A 13,923-nucleotide genomic window follows, 5' to 3' on the forward strand; every position below is an offset into this window, starting at 1 on the left:
CAGAGAATCCCAACCAGTTCAGTGATATCATGTACTGTAAAGTCTATTAAACTAAGTCACTCTTTCATTTTCTATAGATTTATTTAGTTTTCATTCAGTACATTCAGTTGTCCTTTTAAATCTCTTAAGTAACCTGGGGTCATGTTTTCTTACAGATTCTTCATAATAATTAATAATTCCCTTGTTGCTTGTTCCAAAAAGAATCAGAAAATGCTTAGAATCTATCTAGATGTGCCTCCTGCTGGCGACCTTCCTCTGTCATTTGGAGCTACGTCATTAAGATTCTTATTTCATTGGTAAAAATATATCTGTGTTTAATATTGTTTTTGTCAGTTTTTAATGACTACTTTTCATTTACTTTAATTCTAACAAATTTTGGTTTAGAGCATATTTGCTAATGTGTTTTCATTTTTTTTTTTTTTTTGCAGGAACAACCTGATTATCGTTGCGTGTTTCTGGCTTTCATAATGTACCTTACATTTTTTTGTATTATGGACCCTAAGGACAACTGTCAAGCAAATACGTTATTACTATGAAGCAACTCTGATGTAAGCTCTGTTGTACAACATTTGACAGTTTCTTAAAAAGTTAATAAGACATATTTTGGAAAATTATTTTTGACTTAAAGGTAGAGAATAAATCTGCAAAATTCCACAGCAAACATTAAGCCACACCAATGTTTAACTCATACGCCACATAAACACATTGCTATCATTATGAATGTGTCTTAGTGATGAGTGTGGATGATAATTTCTATTATATTTTTTCTATCTTAGATAAGCCTGTGCTTAGTGAATTTGGTGGTATTTTGGGGAACTGCAGATACAGTATTTAGTGTCCTATTCTGTTTAAGGTTAAAGTTCCAATTGCAAGTCCTCTTTCCAGGGGCTAAAAAGTCACTATATTACCATTGGTCAAAAAAAGAGCAAACAGGGAGAGTTTAAAAATTTAAAGGAAAAGGGAAATGGAAAATACTTTGACACAGCAGAAGAACAAAGGATTTTTTTAAAGGCAGAAATCGATACATGTGCAATCTATGTTTCTATAGTACTCAAATGAGTGCACTATACGTGTACATTTGTGCATATGTGTACAGTGCACCCACAGGCAGACACATGGGAGCCTGAGGAGCAGTGAATATTACAGAGGAGTGGACCACAGAGGAACCAGGCCCATATCCAACAGACAGGCCCCACTCATAAATTCTCTCTGACGCCTTTCTCATCTGACTCTGTTATTCTTCCTCCATCACTCTATCCTTTCTCTTTATTCTTCCTCCATCACTCTATCCTTTCTCTTTTTTTCTCTATGAATATATGCCTACATGCTTTGTTTCACTCTTGGGTTCACATCTCTTTGAATCCTAAAAACTGAGGAAAAGAAGCTTTCAATGCGGAAAAACTCAGGCACTACAATTAACATGGTTTTGTGTAGGTTAGGATGGGCTCTTGAACTAACTCAGAGAAAGATGTAAACTGACCCTTTGCATATTTCTGTGGCTGTTCAGTGCTAAACTTAGATTTTATTTTTCTGTAATTAAAAAGGGGTTCTTAGAACACTTTTCATCAGTGCTTTTGTTGAGATTCATGCATATGAAAATATGCTTTCAACCAATGAGTTTGGCACTTTTCTGAGCACATTGGTTGGTTTTTACACCAAAGATTCTGCACCACCAACAGCCTTCGCTTATGCTATGCTTCTGACTTTATACTGATTAGTGGAGTTTATGAAACACCCAAATTATTGCTCTTAATTGATCAATACAAGTTTTAAAAGAGTTTGGCCTAAACATGAGATTTTGTTTATAGGTGAAATAAAGCGGGGAATATATTTTGCACTGAACTGGACTCTAATTCCATTTGGTAATATCCTACTAAACATAAAAATACAGACACTTTACAGTACAAATGATATGCATGTACTATGAGAGGTTTTGATTTAAACCGTAAAGGTAGATTTGTTTTTAAATCTCTCTTTTCTTATTGAGTTCTAAACTTTAATTATTTCCAATTATTGTTGTCTATTCAGAATCTGACGAAGTGAAATATAAGAATTTGCACTTTTTTATTCACCTTTTATTTATTTACCTAATTGTTTTTGTTTGTGTGACTATGTATAATAGATAAGAATCTGTTTGGGGAGTCTTCGTCTTCCAGCACCATGAAAAAAATCCTATTTACTAAAAATAAAAATATAGAAAAATACATCTGAAAATACCTTTACTTTTGATTATTAATGTTTTTTTCATTATAATATTCAATTTCAATTATTTAAAATCCGTTATACAAAAATTTACCCAAAATGTCTTTATTACCTGGTTTGTAAAATACAAGGGAAGCGTTATCATGTGTTTCAGTCTATATAAATGAATACGGAGAAAATGTGAGGGAAGTTTAATCTACCTGGTTCAAAAATGTATTTTTTTTGGAGGGTTTGAAACACAATGATCCTCTTACCCAGAATGAATTACCAGCTATTCTGGATCCTAAGCGGGGAAATGTGAAGAGCCTGGTTGTGCCATAGTTACCATCACCACACTTCAGTGGAAAATAACAGGAGCACATTCTTTAATTTCTCATGTAGTAGAACTAACTCTTGAAACACCTGTAACAGCTTCGATTTTCTATTTTACCATTGCAGTTTGGGGACAAATCTGTAAAGATGATAATGTCTCAACCATTACTATTATACGGCGCTAAATATGAGCAATGTATTGATGCTGTTCAGTTGCAGCACTAATTCTGTTCACTCAGTTTGAATTTACGTGAAGGACAGATCACAACCATATGAACCTATTAGAGCCAGCCATTCCCCAAAACACCAGACGTCATTAGACATTGGTTTTTAGGCTAAATCTGGTCAGTCAGTCATAGTCTTGATTTAGTCCAGAAATACTGTTTGAATATGGCCTGTGTTTGGTCTGTGAGATTTTGTCCTATTTAAGTCCAATATAGAAGACATTGTAATCTTGGTTTGCAACGTCTTTTCAAAAAAAATTTTTTTTGCATTAAACTTGTCTCACTTTTCAATTATCTAAAAATTACGGCTTTTCACCTTTCACTTTTCAACCAAATCTAGACTTGGTTTGGACATAAATCCTGTCGTCTTTTCAACCAATTTTTTTTTGGTGGGATGTTTGTAAATGTTCGCCTCTAGAACAGATGAAACATGCCTGCTCAATTATTCTGAGCAACCACTGTCAACAGGTAACTGTGAAGAGAAACCAACCTTGGCAGGTGGTAGAACAAGCAAAAATACTTGGAGAAGTAAACTAATTTGTTGTACAATATGATTTTTATCCAACATTTGATTAAATATCAACACAAAGCAAAATCATCTGTGAAGAAAGCTGTTTATACTGTATGACAATATAAAAGTATTTGCAGCCGATCTTAGGGCAAAGTTAAATAAAACATACTTTTTAAGTATTGGACACAAAGTCTTCGGAGGATAAAACAGTTTTGTTTTTAGAAAATGAATTTCACAAATTATGGTGCATAATAATGCTTTAATGCAAATCACTGCATTCTCTGTTACCTCTGGTTTACGTTTTGGTTCTCTTCATAGACACAGTCCATCTGTCCACCTTGATGTTTTCTCCTTTCTTCTCAGCAGTTAAGGTGTCAGGGACTCTCAGATCTTTTTAGCAAGCAAACTGAGTTGTGAATGGCAGAAATGAGACTGATTTTAATCAGAGCCTATAATTACATTGCTGATGTTGTTGTGACTGATGCTGACAGCAGCCAGTCTTCCTATCTGTTTGTCCTTCAAACCTTGTCTCCTTTATTTCTTGCATTAAACCTGTCTCACTATCAACTGGAAGGTGTCTAATTTTGCCATCCATTCCCTTGTTACATTTATCTCCTTATTCCCCTGCTGCCAGTCTTTTTCTTTTCACTGAAAGCATTTTGTTTATTAAACTATGTTAAAATATGCGTATTTCAGCTTGGTGCATGTGTACTTACTAACTACAGCTTTATGCAAACGAACACTCCTGTTTTATCTAAATGATCTAATGCTGTATTTGGACATGTTAGAAATGTAACTACCCAAAACAATGGCAATACAGTAAGATACATCAATAGGTAATTTCCCAGAGTAGGATTTATAAAATACAAAGTAAATGTATAAATCCTGAACAAAAGCAAACAAAAATTGTTTCTGCATAGCAAACACTGAGATCACCCAAGGTCATATGGTTGCAAAAAGCAGGGGGTTTTAATGTGATTTAGGCACTAAGATCGACAGCTGATGGACAGGAGCAAAGAAAACCTAGCTTTTGCTTTCTAAATATTCTTTCTTACTCTGAAATTATGGTTTCATTATTTTTCTTAGATGGTTTACACTAACATGACACACAGGGCAGTTAAGATGTGGTCCTCTAGATAGTCAGACCTTGTCCTGTCTCTTTAACGAGGCTTGGTTTTGTTTTGTTTAACATTTAAAAGCAATTTACCAAAGCAAAGCCACACTGTTTTTCTCTTTGTTGAGAAAAAAATAACCCAGCGTGCATCCGAAAAAATAAAGGCATTTATCTACCAATAAAAAACATTGAATAATGTTAAACAGGAGAGACCGGCTTATCCAAATAACTCAGAGAGTGCACTAGTAGTTCATCCAGAAGCTCATAATAGAATCAAGGATGTTATCTAAGTTAATACAGATCAAACCTCTTTCACCTACAGTTCACAATACAGTGAACAATTACAATTTACCATGGGAATGAGAATGTGCAAGAAGGCCTCAGTATGGTTTCAAGGCCAAACTCCCCACTGACCAAAAGAACCATCTCAAAATTAAGAAAAATATCTTAATGATCCAAACATTGTTTTGAAAACACAATATTCTGGGACGAATGAGATAATGTTTTTGGAAGATGTGTGTCATATAGCTTATGTAAAAGTAACCCTTTTTAGGATGAGAAATGTGAAAATACCAGAAAAAGAATGATAGTGTGGAATTGTTTTCTTATTAATTATAAATCAACTTTTCTCAGCATATTTATTTTAAATATATCTACCTTTTTTTTACCTTAATGTCAAACACTCACAAGGTATGCAGCAGGATAAAGTGTATAAGTATAAATATTTTGGAGTCGTCTCAAAGCTTCTAATGGTATAATATGAATATATATAAATAAACAAGAAAACATGCAAATTTGCCACAAAATTGATTGTAAGTGCATCTCTAAAATATATTTTCAAATATGAGGGAGAATAAAAAAACTAACAGAATATGAATCAGCAAAAGACCCAAACATGGTCTATGAGCAAGATGTAAAAGGATTATAGTCGTTACTAAGTCTTATTTGGGACTTCCACAAACCTCATGTATTATTGTTCAGCCATGTACGAGTGCAGACACTCAAATAAATCATACAGCAACAAAAGATTAAGTGCTCCTTTCTACATCTCTAATTATACTATACCATTTTACTTTAATGAAACATTTAAAAGCAAAACTAAGAAAACTGAATAATTAATTGTCTATTTTTTCTTACTTTGAATTCCCTCTATTCATAAATCATACTGGGTTTTAATTAGCTATGTCTTAATTAGCTTTCTAATTTGATGTAGCATTGAGATATAAAAAAATAAAGGTCGGTAGGTTAAATGTTCATAATTAAAATTCCGGTGAACACATACCTTATTCTAGTGGATTCACTCCTTTTTATTTTTTTCTGTCTTCTGCTCTTACTTTAATATATTAATACATCAATTGTCTTTAAACATGAAGAGTAAATATAAAATCTTGGATTTAAATTAATCCTCCCACTGTCTTGATGTATTATTAAGGTTTTACTTGATTCAGATTTGATTCCAATCATAAACTTATCATTTATGTCAGGGGTTTCCCTCCAAGGCTGCAATTATCCAACTGTTGTTGAAAAAGAGAAGCTTAAATGTTCCTGCTGAACTACAGCCCCATCTCAAACCTCCCCTTCATCAGTAGGATTATTGAAAAAGTTGTGTTTCAACAATTTAATCATTTCTTAACAATATCCAGTTGCCCTGACTAATGTATGATATCCGTATAAATTCAGCCAGTGGAAGAACCACGGTGCTGGTATCATTGGAGCTCAGTGCAGCGTTTCACACCATTGATCAGTTGATTTTATAAAAGCATCTGGAAAACGGGGTCGGCCTTTCTGGTGCAGCACTTCACTGGTTCAAATTCTACTTGAAGCAAAGGAATTTTTCAAGTTTCAGTAGGGAACTAAATCAGAGACCAAAAAAATAAGCGGTTCTTCAAGGCTCTATTCTCGGGCCCCTCCTATCAACATGCTCCAAAGCTTAGATTATAGCAAACAGATGTGTAGCAAGCACAGCTTTATATCACAATGATACAAGGTGACTATGAACCCAGCCGAAAGTTGGATTGATGCATAGAACAATCAATTTGTGGATGTGCCATATTTTTTTCCAACTGAATAAAAACGAAACTGAAGTAATAATCTTTTCACAGATTCTGCTACTACAGCTAGAAACCACTGATTATGGCTGAAATCTTGGTGTCATGATGGACTCAGACCTGAAACCTTGAGAGGCACATAAAGGCTACTAAATAGAGGTTACTAAATCAGCCTTTAGATATTCTTCAGATATTCTTTGACTGAAGAATATCTCCAGGATTAGAGATCTAATGTCCAAGCAGGATCTAAAAAACTAATTAATGCATTTATTTTTAGCAGAATTGATTACTTCAACAGTGTCTTACAAGTCCATCAGACAGCTGATCCAAAATGCTGCTGCCTCTGTTCTCACTAAGACTAAGAAAGTAGAATGCATCAGCCTGGTTCTGATGTTCTTACACTCCCTATAGCTCGGAGAATAGACTTTAAATAGTCATTAAGTCACTGGATGTATCAGCACCTAAATACATAAAAGTGTCATGATCGCGGCCCTGATACCTGACCTAATTCTTCATTTCACTCACCTGCCTAACCCTCCCCGGTTGATAATTATCATCCATTTTATCCACCTGCTCCTGCTGCTTCATATTAGCAATCAAATCATAAATACTTTAATAATCCCAGAGGGAAATTACTTTTGTTACATGCTCCAGTTACAGTTTTATATATATATATATACAAAACCAACCACACAAGATAATAAAGATAAAAATATATACACATATAGCTCTTCTGTATATATATATATATGAATATGTAAAACTAAATAAAGTGATAGTGACGTGCAAAAATAGTGCATAGATGTCAATTACAGAGGGGGGGTGTCTGAATCACTTGAGGGGGGCGTTATAGAGATTGATGACCACAGGCAGGAATGATTTCCTGTGGCGCTTTGTGGTGCATCTGGGTAAGAGGAGTCTTCTGCTGAAGGAGCTCGTCTGCTGGACCAGTGTGTCATAGAGAGGATGTGAGTCATTGTCTAAGATGGACTGAAACCTGGACAGCATCCTCCTCTCTGCCACGCTCGTCAGAGTGTCCAGTTGCTCCCCCACAGCATCACCGGCCCTCCTGATCAGTTTGTTCAGTCTGTTGTTGTCAGCGACCCTCAACCCACTGCCCCAGCATGTGACAGCAAAGAAGAGCGAGCTAGCAACAACTGACTCATAAAACATCCGCAGCATCACCCAACAGATGTTAAAGGACTTCAGCCTCCTCAGGAAGAATAGTTGGCTTTTGCCCTTTCTGTAGACCGCCTCATTGTTTTTAGTCTAGGCCAACTTATTGTTAAAGTACACTTCCAGGTACTTATACTCCTCCACAGTGTCAACAGAAACCCCCTGGATGAAAACAGGGGTTACAGGTGTTTTTGTCCTCCTCAGATCCACTATTAGCTCCTTAGTCTTTGTCACGTTGAGCTGTAGGTGGTTCAGCTCACTCCAAGTGACAAAGTTGCCCACCACAGTCCTGTATTCAATTCAATTCAGTTTATTTATATAGCGCCAATTCACAACACAAGTCATCTCAAGGTACTTTACAGTTCAACCAGATCATACAGTGAAATTGATTCAAAGTTTTCTATCTTCACTTTCCTCACACTTTTCAATGCAGCCAACAATTGCCGATTCATCAGAATATACGGCTCATCGCAGCTATCAGGTCAGATCATTGATAATGTCTGTTTGTTTGTTTGACTTTGAGTTTTTTAGTTGGAGATCATGGCTTATTTCCATGGTTCTTGTGCTCGTTCTCGTTGGCAAGTGGTTAGAGAGGGTTATTTTTCTTGTGCTGGTGTTTCCTGACCATGTCCTGGCTCTTGTAAGCTGAGCGTGCCCTGTTCCTGCTTTGGCTCAGTGGAGGGAGCTAGTTTAAAGTGGACCCCCTCAGCCCCTGCAGATCCACAGTTCCCTCCATTTCTCTTTGTTTAATTAAAACTTTTTTGAACTTTCCCACTGTCTGTCTTGCTTGAATTCTGGGCCCTACATTCTGAGATGATTACAAACAGATGTGTTGTCAGTGTATCAACCTCCCAGACTACTCAGGTCTTTTAAAGATCTGTATATAAATTTTCAAAAACTTGCAATAGGATATCCCTGGTTTTTATATCCTTATAATTCCTGATGGGACGTCTTATACTGTAATTGCTGTAACTTTTAAATAAAGCTTCTCTATTGTCATTCTTGGTGTGTGTAGTTCACACACAATCACAATACTCAGGCTGCATGCAGGCATCTATGAAGGTGGCAGGTGCAGAATATTATATTTAACATTTCAGAGACTTGGCTTGAGCAGAACTGACAGGTAGACAAAATTTAGCTACACTAGGCATGCCAGGTGTCTGTGACCTTTGCTTAGATTCTTCACTTTGACCATTGCCTGTGACAAATGCTGGTCCTGTGCAAATCAAACAATAACACAACTGATATTGATTGCCATCTTATTCAGATTATACCTATGATGTTTGATTTCTGTTTGAGACTACATTAATAAAAATAATAACAACACATTTTATTTATAAGTGCCTTTCTGGAAACTCAAGGTCATTTTACGTGTCCCATATAAAAAATTGATGACAGGCACATTGTTAAAACAGTAGAATAAATACAAGCATGATTGGGGTGAAAAAGTTAAGGTAAGACAACACAAATGAATTACAATTGAGTAAGAATGTTTAAAAAGATGAGTTTTGAGCTTAGATTTTTAATAATGATAGAAGATTGGTGTTACGGAGCGAGTTCCTTCACAGGGGGTTATAGCAGCTAAAAGCTCTGCCATAGTAACAAGACGGGCAGGGGGAACAGTGAGATGAATGGAAGAAGAGGATCTTACATGGAGGAGGTCGGAAAGATTTGGGTGAGTGAGTGAGTGAGTGTGGATAGCCTTAAAGGTGAGAAGAAGTATTTTGTAATTTTTAAGATGGGAAGCTAAGAAAGCTGCAGAAGAACAGGTGTGATGTGATGGGTTGATGAGAGTGCATATAATGATATGAGCAGCTACGTTCTGGACCAGTTGTAGTTTATGAAGTTCTTTCTGCATAGTCTTATACCAAAAAGTATGGAATTGGTGTAGTCTAGGCGGAAAGTGACCAAGCTATGGACAATGAAAACACTGGATTAACTTGAAAGAGAAGGACGGCAGTTAATGTTACAAAGGTAGAAGTAGGTAGACAGGGTCACATTACTGACAGGACAGGAAAAGGAAAGAGTGCTGTCAAGGATAACATCCAGACTCTTAGCCTGCAGTGAGTTATGAAAGTTGTCTATTGTAGATTTTGTGCAAATCAGTAGAGGCTCTGTTTTATAAGAATTTAATTTGAGAACAGATTTTTTAATTAAACATGATTTTAATTCAATGAAACAGCCAGTGAGGGAGATAGGTGGGATTAAGGAGTTGGGTTGCATAGCAATGGAAATTAACATGATACTTCCAGATGAGGATAACAATGATAACCAAAAGGGGCCCGAGGACAGAGCCCTGGAGAACACCTGAGGTAACAGAGATAGAATGGGAAGTGAATGATTTTAACTAAATGAACTGAGTATGACCTGAAAGGTATGAATGAAACCAATTAAGAGGTAAATTTCTGATCTCAATAGAGGAAAGTCTGTTCAGGAGGATGGTGTGTGAGATCGTATCAAAGGCCACAGTCAAATCAAGCAGACATAGAATGGATAGTAAGCCAGAGTCAGCATCAAGAAGATGATCATTAAAACACATAAAATGATGGGGACGAAAACCAGATTCAAATTATTCACAGAGATTGTTGCAGGACATATGAATTTGGAGTTGAGCAGCTACTTTCTTTTCAAGAACTTTGAAGATGATTGGGAGATTAGAAATTAGACAAATGTTATTGAGGTTGGTGGGATCTAAAGGTGCTGGTAACTGTTGACATGACTTCCTTTTCAATCATAACAACCCTAACATGACAAAAATGCAAAGACAAAAAATCACACTGGATACCAGCTGCTTCCAATTCAAAAGATGTCATTAATTAATTCGTTATCCAATAATCTAGGTCAATAGTACTGGAACTTAGTAAATGCAGAAAATCTGATTACAAGTTTGGATGAGAGTTACAAGAAGCGTGAAGATAAGCCAAGGGATGTGGTGGCGAAGAAGGAGAGACTGAGCTTGGGTGAATCTGGGTGGAGGGAAATCTAGGAGGAAAAAAGGGAAACAGAAAAAAGGGGGAAAGAGAGGGAGATTTGAGAGACATAAGGAAAAGACACTATTAATATTCACAGACTCCCAGCCCTTCCTAAATATTTTATTACTTCCAGCTGTTTGATGTTAAGGAGACTCACCAGAGAGCCCCCTGCTCAGAGACACACATGCACACGTCCAATCTCACTCTAATAAAAATGGATTTGTACACACCATCAACAAGGCACAGTGACAAACCCACAAGCAACTAAGTACCAACACACAAGTGATAGTAACATGAACACCATGCATGGGAAAATGAACCAACAAACATTTTTATGATATGTATGTGCACAGTGCAGAAAAGACACAGGAAACACAACATGGTTGCATATTCAAGCTTTCACACATCAAACATCAGAAAGTGTTGATACATTCAGCCACACGACCATAACACACGAATGTTCACAAAACTCGCAGGCATAATGCACACAACTCCGTGTGCATTGATCATAATCCGCCTTTCACATTTATTCATTTATTTATTGGCTTATTTATTCATTTGTGTATTCATTCTTCATTGGACTGACTTTCTTTTCATTTGCAAGCTGAGTACCGAGGGGAGCGCGGGAGAACATTCATCTTCTGATGAGCGCAGTCATTAATTCAGAGCAGGCCCATCCCTCTTTCTATTTCTTTGTCAGTCTGTCTCTGTCTCTCTGTCCATCAGAGGGGTACTCACTCACTGCCTTTGTCCATCAGTCCCTTTTTTCTGCCACTATCTCCCTACCCTTGTGTCAGTATGTCCGTCTTTCCTTCTCTGTGTTTTCCAGCCTCATTTTCTCTTTATCTGCATTCTTCCTCAGCATCTCTATAGGACCACACTGAGCAGATTAATTATGAAACTAGACTATGCAGTTTCTGGAAAAGCCACAATGGAACTGATGAAACTAACATCTCTTGCCTCCTGCTAACAACTATCAGCTGTGAGGATATGTGGCAGCCAAGATTGTGAGGTTAAATGCAACATGGTGACTCAGTCTTCGAACTTCCCCCTTAAAAAGGGTGTTAAATCAACTCCATTTCAGAAAAAAATTAACTTTTGGCCAATTTGCCAGCACAAGAAGACTTTCCCCCCACATCTGTGCAGCATTTGTATTTTTGGTAAACAAACAAAAGAGAAATGGATATACATAGTTTAACTCTTTCAATTTCTGCTTTCTCTAAAAAAATTAATTTACACTTGTACGATTTATTTAGCCTTTGGATGTATTCTTAGCTTGGGTTCATTGTTACTATTCATATGTTTGATTATTGAAAATTAATACTTGTATTTTGGATTGGCCCTCGGTAGCGCTCCATCACATTCCATTCTTCTTTTATTTTAAACTTTATGATATAATATTGTAAAATATGATTTTACCATTTTTTTCTCTGTAATTAGTGGTTAGTTTTGGTTTTACAAATGACTAAACTTATGGCTGGCACTACATCTGTAGCCCATAATTGTCCGGACCTCATTGGTGACTTTCTGGAGTTTACCAGGTGCTTTTGAGAACTTTCCATTTCTTTCCTTACATTTATTAGTTAATTTCCTAGATCTGAAACATGTAGGTTGATTTTTTGTTTCAGGAATCTCTCTGGTTAGATTGCTCGATAAGGTACTTTCTGGTACTCAACATGTAGTTAGCAAAACCTCCCAGGCACTTCCCAGAACTTTCATGGATCTCACATGATACTTACCTGGAACTTACAAGCTTCTGAAAGTTTTTGATAAGTTACAGGAAAGTATTTTGTGAGCTACAGCAAAACCTTGTAGCTGAGAGGTTACTTTTCATGACCATAACATAACCTTTAGATTCTGGTAAAGACTCCTAAAAGCATTTGGTAATTTACAGTAAAGTGAAAATACAGTCTTTTACAATAACTAACTGCAGTTGGAGACAGTTTTTTTTTTTTTCAAGTTTAAGTTGCAAATTAGATTTTTTTTTTTTTCAGCTACTGGCTGTAAAATAAAGAGTGAGATTCATAATGGAAAAGTAAAAACAAAACATTTAGAATGCAGCACTTGTTTTAGTTATGAGTCATAAAGTGAAGTCATCCACTTTGCTTAAGCAGCTTTTACATGAATAGTCATTTGTATGACCCCCAAGCTGGCTTGTAACATACCTAGTTAAGGCCACAGAAGCAGATGTTTACATGTAGCAAACATGAGTGGTACTCAATTAAAGCTCCCAAAGAGGAACCGGGGTAGACTGTCATGTGGTTAAGTTCTTGAAATTGATGATTATCCTTCTAACTGTTTGCTTTAATCTTTGCATTCATATTAGCATCAATCATGACTTGTGAATCTTTAGATTAATGTTCTGACTTAATCATGTAAAGCTGAACTCAGTGCAATTTAAATAATTTCTCTGAATAAGCCTTATCGCTTTTTCATCTGAGTGGCATTCCTTTACACTAAATGAAGCTACTTCAGAATACATTACTGAATCCATCAAATAGTGTTGGTCCACAATAGTTTTTACTTCAGGAAACCTTGAAACTGGCTTTTATATCTTGTTTATAGATGTTTTTTTTCCTACCATTGTAACCATTTAACATCAGTCCTTAAGTCTCTCCATTACATCCATGATATAAAAGCCTGTAATGCTTCTTTTGTTGTTTTTTTTCTTTTCTTCTTTTAATTCATAAGTTATTATTCCTTTGTGTTTTTAGTAAAAATGCAAAGTTGAAAAGATAATTAACCTCTGGCTCTTAGCTTTAAAACAGTCCAAATAGAAGTGGCCACCTAAGTTTACTCAGTGCTGTGACCTGAATATAATCTTACAGTAAGCATATACTTGTGTTTCTCTACACCCCCCACCCACACACACACACACCCATCCCACTTCTTACTTCTGATCTATCTACCCCCTGTGTTTCCAAGCATGTTAATCAGCAGATTGTTAATGAAGGACCGAGTTCAAAGACGCGCCCGGCGAGAGAGTGACGAAGAGCCGTCGCAGAGCAATGAGAGTGGGAGGAGTTTTAGAGCAACTGTCTGTTTGTCGGAATGTGTCCACCCGTCTGTCTCTCTCTCTCTCTGCTATCTCCTCTGATGTGACTCCCTCAATGAGGTCTCCACAAGGACCGCAACACAACATTTGCTCTTTGGGTTCCTCTTTCATGTTTCATTAAATTTAAAGCTAGAATAAAGCAAAGAGACTCTGAGAGATTAATTGCATGTTTCCATAATGGAGATTAATTAGTATTATTTAAAAATTGACAGTATAATCTTGTTGTCAAACATTTAGTGAGATGCACACAAGAGCTGTGGCATTAATGGCCAAATTCATGCCTCAATTTGGCAGCCAGTAAGTTATCTC

Source organism: Cyprinodon variegatus, unplaced genomic scaffold, assembly GCF_000732505.1.
Source record: "Cyprinodon variegatus isolate N-32 unplaced genomic scaffold, C_variegatus-1.0 Scaffold6, whole genome shotgun sequence".
Classification (NCBI taxonomy): domain Eukaryota; kingdom Metazoa; phylum Chordata; class Actinopteri; order Cyprinodontiformes; family Cyprinodontidae; genus Cyprinodon; species Cyprinodon variegatus.